The following is a 6116-nucleotide window of genomic DNA, read 5'->3' as shown; positions in this document are numbered from 1 at the left end:
GGGACGGAGCGGGGCTGCCGCGGCTCCAACAGCCCCCGGTGCCCCCGCGGGGAGCGCCCTCGGGGTCGTTGCCCAAGAGCCCTGCCAAGGGACGAGCATCGGGCAGAGTGGGCTCGGTACCCTGCAAGTGCGGCCCTGCGCCGGGATTGATTCCCAAGCGTTAGCAGAAAACATGTCCGGGAGGGAAATCCAGTCCTGTGGGTCCCTCTGAAACTGCCCCAGTGCCGTGGCAGCCCAAGGAAATCGTCACCGTGGGCCAATTCGGACAACGGTCAGATAAAATGCAGCTCCCAGAGGCTTTCTATAGGGTGAGGCAGGACTGAGGAAAGAAACCTCAGAGACCTTCTTAGATGGCTTGAGTTTGGAAGACAAGGAACAGATAAACTAACTACTAATTTGATACTAACAAATTGAATGATCTTGGTAGCCAGATGTAGGGATAACAAGGGCAGCAGGCAACTAAGGGCAGGATAGAAGTAAGACTTATGGTTGTTTCCCTTTGAAATCCTTCTGGCTTCCTTACAGCTGTAACAAACCTTTCTGGTACCCTGAGTAGTGTGCACAACCTTGATTTCACTGCTACCGCGCAAAGAGGGGGGCTAAAGTTGTTTTTGTGAGAGAAAAAAACCTAGCAGAAAGTATAATCAGTGAATCAAAGAAGAATTACTTGCCATGTGAAAAGTCACTAGGTGTTATTTTTCTGGAGCTTGAGCTCTGTTGTCAACAATAAAAAAATAAAAAGGCCTCTTCTAGTTATAGTGTCCTTTAAACCCCATCTTTAAGGAAAGCTTCTGAGGATGGAGGCCATGGCCAGCCAGGCATGAATTAATTGGCTCAGCACTGCAGCCCTTACCTTGGGCTTTGATTGTAAAGTATACCCAGTATTGCTGTCAGGCTCAGGTCTGCGTCACACAGTCTGCACTTCACCCAAAGCATCCAACCAAGAATGACTTCTATTAAATGACACGTGATTACAACACAGTAAAGAGTCTTTGCTTTTTAAAACACTGTGACCAAAAATCCTACCAGAAAAGAATGCTGTTTTAAAGTTCGTGTGTAGGAAAGCTAGAAGGTGGTGAAATGCTATGCATATGACTTGTGAGATAATAAAAACTTGTCTAAGTATATAAAGTACTGCTGAAAATGGTGTGTTTTTTTCTGTATATTGGAGTAAAGATCTGTCCTGTACATTGCAGTTAGTACTGAGCTTGGTTTTATGAGGCGTGTCTGGAAGAAGAAATGCTTTCATCAGTAGGGATTCAAATAAAATTTAAGCTTGATCTAGTAATTTGTATAGATAACAATTACATGAAACTAGAACTTGTGTGTGTATCTGCAAAATGGCAAAGTAAATTTGGTTTTGCTCTCAGAGGTTTAGAAAATGAAGTCAGATATGTAAGATCTTTAAATAATCTAAGAATAAATGTCTGCAAGAATCAACTATGTTTTATAAAATAATACCCAAGTTTGACAGTGGTAAACGTAAATGCTTGAAAGAAATCCACAGCTTGTGTTGCTCAGTACTGCCACAGCGGTTTTCATTTCTAACCAAACAAAATCTACGGTAAAGCTGAGTGCTACCTTTACTTTCCTTCATTTTTGTTTGCTTGCTTGTATGTGTGAGGAAGTATGTAATGCTTTATTTGGGAAGGAGAGGGGAATCTTGGCAAGGAATTCTGACAGAGCACAAATCCAGGGGTGCAAGCTTATTGCCTACGCTTTGCTTAATACCTGGCTAGTTGGCAGGAGGTGTGAGAGCCAAGTCCTGACAACTCTGGTATCTGTAAAGGTTCAGCTGTAAGGAAGGGTTAGTCTGGTAGCATTGAAGGTGATGAATGTTACAAAGTGTGTATATATGTACAAAACATTGATTCTTGTGGATTGTAAAGTAATGTGAAAATAAAAGCTTCATAAAAATAGGAAAATAAATGCTGTTGTAACTTTTTCAACACAGAAACAGGTTTTAGCTTATTTCAAGATAGCAGTAATCTTGGCATCGTCTTCCAGTAATGTCTTACAGCTTTCCAAAGACTCTGTCTGCATCTCTTCGTTCAACAGCCCCCAGGCACCTCCAGAGGCTCTGTCTGGATCTATACTTTTAATAGCCCTTGCTTCACTCTCCGCTTTGTCTAACCATGTTTTGATGTCACCTGTATCTGGATTATATAAATATTTAATATTTATCCCATATATATCTCAAAATCCACAAGATCCTGGAGTAATTAACTCAATAGCTTAATTATGTGTGGTGAAAAAAAAAAATTTCATTTACTGAAAACCTGCTCATATAATTTCATGGAACATTCCAAGTCCTCACCATTGGGAGCAATAGCTAATTGTCTTTCCCTGTTCACCTCCTCCATGAATGCATAAACTTCTGTCATATCCTCTCTCCATCCTTTTTATTCTGTGCTGAAAGGCCTAATTTGTTGAATCTGTGCCATGCAGGAGCTGTTACATATCTTTATTTTATCACAACTTTTTGTGCCTTTTTTATAAGAGCAGTCCAAGTACCTGCACAATTTATATATGCACAGAGCAATGCTTTCTGTTGCATTCTCCATCATTTTCTAGTAATTCCTATTTACTTGTTTTCATTTTTCAGACACCTCAAAGCAATGAGTTGACTTTCTCATAGTCACTCCAAGATTCTTTCCCAAGCGTTTCTAGAAACTTGAACAGTACCTCCTGGGGTACATATATGCCCATATACTTGAATAGGTGTACTTTGGATTAATTTTCTCACTGTGTTTTAGTTTGCACCAGCAGACACTGAGGTTCATTTGCCATTTTATTATGCAGTTACACGGCATAAGATCTTTTGCTATTCCTCATGGTCGGGTTTAGTTTTGACTATGATGAAGCATCACTTTTATAATGTGCTATTCACAAGCATTTTGATTTTTGCTAATTCATATGTGTAGCAACCTCCTTATTCATCATTTTTGTTTAAAATGAGGCTCTTTCAACACCTAGCAGCCTACTTGCTACTTGTCATGCACATTTGTTGCTAATCAACTGGAAATGCAGCTATAGACTCAGATCGTACTTTGGAAATAGTTTTCATTTCTTTGAGGCTGAGCTAAACATGTGTTACACCTGACATTTTTGCACTAACATCAGCAATAAAAGCACCTTTGTCTTTGTAAATGCAGTTTGTCTCTGCATTTACTTTTCAAACACTCGTTTTAGTCATACTAAGACCAAAAATACCATACTTGTTTAGCCTTTGAGCAAACCATTTTGTCTCCTTCGATATCTTTACATGCATATTAATGTCTGAAATGGGTACCGAGCCATTATTTTCATGTTCACTTTAATTGCCCTCCCAGCCTTTAAAAAATAAGCCTTTGCATTTTATAGAACAATGCCTGAAGTGTTGTTGGCAAGGTCTGGCTAATACAAATACATGGTCTTAGGAGCTCAAATCCATAAAGCCGTAGCTTGCATGTCTACTGTACAACGCTGAATTCTTAAAGCTTACACAGCCACCATGTTCGATACACTCTGCCTCCTCCCTCCCCACACAGAAGAAATGGGCTCATGTGTCATTTTCAAGGAACATTTTATTTACAAAGAACAAACTTTTATTGTTTGACATAAATACTTTGTTTGCTACTTCATGATCTTTCAGCTTTTTTAACAGTAAAATGTTAATTTGATAAAAATACCACGGTGGATAAGTGCTGTAGGAGGAAGATCAGAGAATGTGATGCTGGTCTGAGTGTGAAAACAGCACTCAATGTGCTTTTTAAAGATCCTGGTTTATATCAATGTTGCTGCAGGTCACTCTCACTTCTCTGGCCACAGGCATCGATCCCATAGTCTTTACAGTCTCCAAAAGCTCTCTGTCAGACAAAGCTTAAGACCACTGAAAAAAGAAGCCGGTGCAGAAGACATCAACCTTTTTTTATGTTCACTGCCCAGTTCAAGCAATTCAGGAGGCTTCTGGAGAGGGACACAGCACCTAGTTTACTTCCACGAGTTAGAGCTGTCTTCTACCAGACTGTTCCTCAAAATTATTCTCCAAAGTTACTTCATAAAACAGCGTGGGCCCTGTCTTTTCTGTTGGGGAAATCTTGGCTGTGCAGGATAGCAAGGAGGTTAAACAGGTTTCATCATTTCATCCAGCTGTAAAAAAAAAAAAAATCAACAAAACCAACAGTGTGACACTTTAAAGCGACACTTAAAGTGACACTTTAAAGTGTCAGTAGCTGCCCACTCCCTTGTTTCACCCCCCTGTGGCAACCAGAATTTACTTTGTTAGTGGCCTTTTGCCTTTTCTCCCTAATTCGAACAGATTAATATGGTTCCCTCAACTTCCCAGGTCCTTTGTCCAAGTCCTGCAGCTCCGGAGACACCTTCCCAGGGCTGCTGCCTGTTCCCTCACAGGGGAGCACCTGGCTGGCCCAGCTCGCTTGCCCGGGTTGGCCTTGCAGCTCACGGGGTCTCCACTGCCCCGAGATCTGCAGCCCCTGGCCCTGCTTGTACACAAAGGCACAACCCCCTTCACAGGTGAAACAGAGTTGGTGGGTAGGACCCATATTTTCTATTTGTTGCTCAAAAAAGCGTTTTGGGAGAGGGTAGCAGAGTCTCATGTGAGAGAGGTGGCATGATACCTTTTCACAGAGAGGGTCTCATTTCACCAACAGCTGTATCATGAAGATGCACCATAGGGCCAGGCACCGACAGACAGAGGAGGGTTTATAAAGGAGGATCACGATTTTCTTTGCTTCTGGGAAGGTGCTTTCCACTGTCCCTCAGAAATAATCTCTCCCCAAAGGAGAGGGGTGTAGGGTACAGGCCAGAGCTAGGGGCAGACCTTACTTTTGACTAATTCCCACCCTTTGACATGCATATTGCATGTCTGTAAATGCACTATTAGAGTTCAGGCAAAGTTTTGTCAGGTTTGCCAAGAACACTTTAATCTTTGATGCTTATCTGAGGAGGTTTTGTTCTTCTGTATCTCTTGGAGCACACAGAGCAGAAAAGAAACCCACATTAGTTTACATATTCACAGATAAGAATGGGAAGAAGCCAATGAGAGAAATCAGTGGCAAATGCTGGAGCATGGGGAAAGAAATTGCTGAAGGCAGTACTGATGGAGCAGCCATAAAGGCTGCAAAGTACAAAGGGTGGTGCCAGAGAAGCCTGAGGAGAGGCTGGATGCCAACAAGTGGGAGAAGGACTGATCCTGTACACCCCACAGAGGGAAGGGGAAGATGTGGGAGGGGAGTGTTGGAATTAAAATTTCTGCTGTGAGTCGTTGGACACAGTGACAGGAGCTCAAGGGGAAATGGAGGGGAGAGCAGGCAGCATCTGAGAATGAGGTATGATTCCTCCATGAAAAGTGGGCTGGATTCACATGTTCTGCATTGTTTTAATTCAATCCGAATAAAGTACACTGTCTTGTTTCTTTTCTCAATATTCAAATCACTGACTACATGATTAATCCGGCAGAGTTTGCTGAGGTCTCAAGCACAACTCCTGAATCAGATTAAAAACAAGATTAGGATGATTCAGTAACGACCTGTTTGCACCTATGTATGCGTCATATTAACCAAGTCATTTCTTGAATGCAAATACATAATGAGAAACATTTCCTCTTGCTAAGCTAATCAGAGACAAGGAATTGAACTGGGTTTGGGAAGGAAGAGTCATGAGGAAGTAAGGAGATGCAATTAAAATCTCATGCTGTTAAAAAAAAAAAAAGCAGTGGCTATTACAAAGAGCTTTCCAGGCAGAAGCTACAGTCAAGCCCACACCAACATGTTCCACCAACACATCTGTGCTGGATTACAGCTGTGACCTGGAGATCATGTGTCTGTGTGGTGCTCTCAGTCAGCTGCTACCCCAGGGCCTTTTGGGTGGCATCCCCATGTCCAGTGCTACTCACTGGAGCAATGCCCCTGGGAACATGCTTGTGAAGCTGTATGGGATGCATCTGGGCAGTGTCCCAGGAAATAAGGACAAGTCAAATTCTGAAATGCCCACTGTTTGTTTTTTTATTCCCTAGTTTTTCTGCATTCCACATTTTTAGACTTTTTTCCCTGGCAATTCAACTACTTGTCAAACAGCACCTGTCACTCATCCCATCAGATGGCTCCTTCACATGT

Source organism: Aptenodytes forsteri, unplaced genomic scaffold (assembly GCF_000699145.1).
Source record: "Aptenodytes forsteri isolate BGI_AS27 unplaced genomic scaffold, ASM69914v1 Scaffold307, whole genome shotgun sequence".
In the NCBI taxonomy this organism is placed as follows: domain Eukaryota; kingdom Metazoa; phylum Chordata; class Aves; order Sphenisciformes; family Spheniscidae; genus Aptenodytes; species Aptenodytes forsteri.
Note: the sequence above shows the minus strand (reverse complement) of the source record.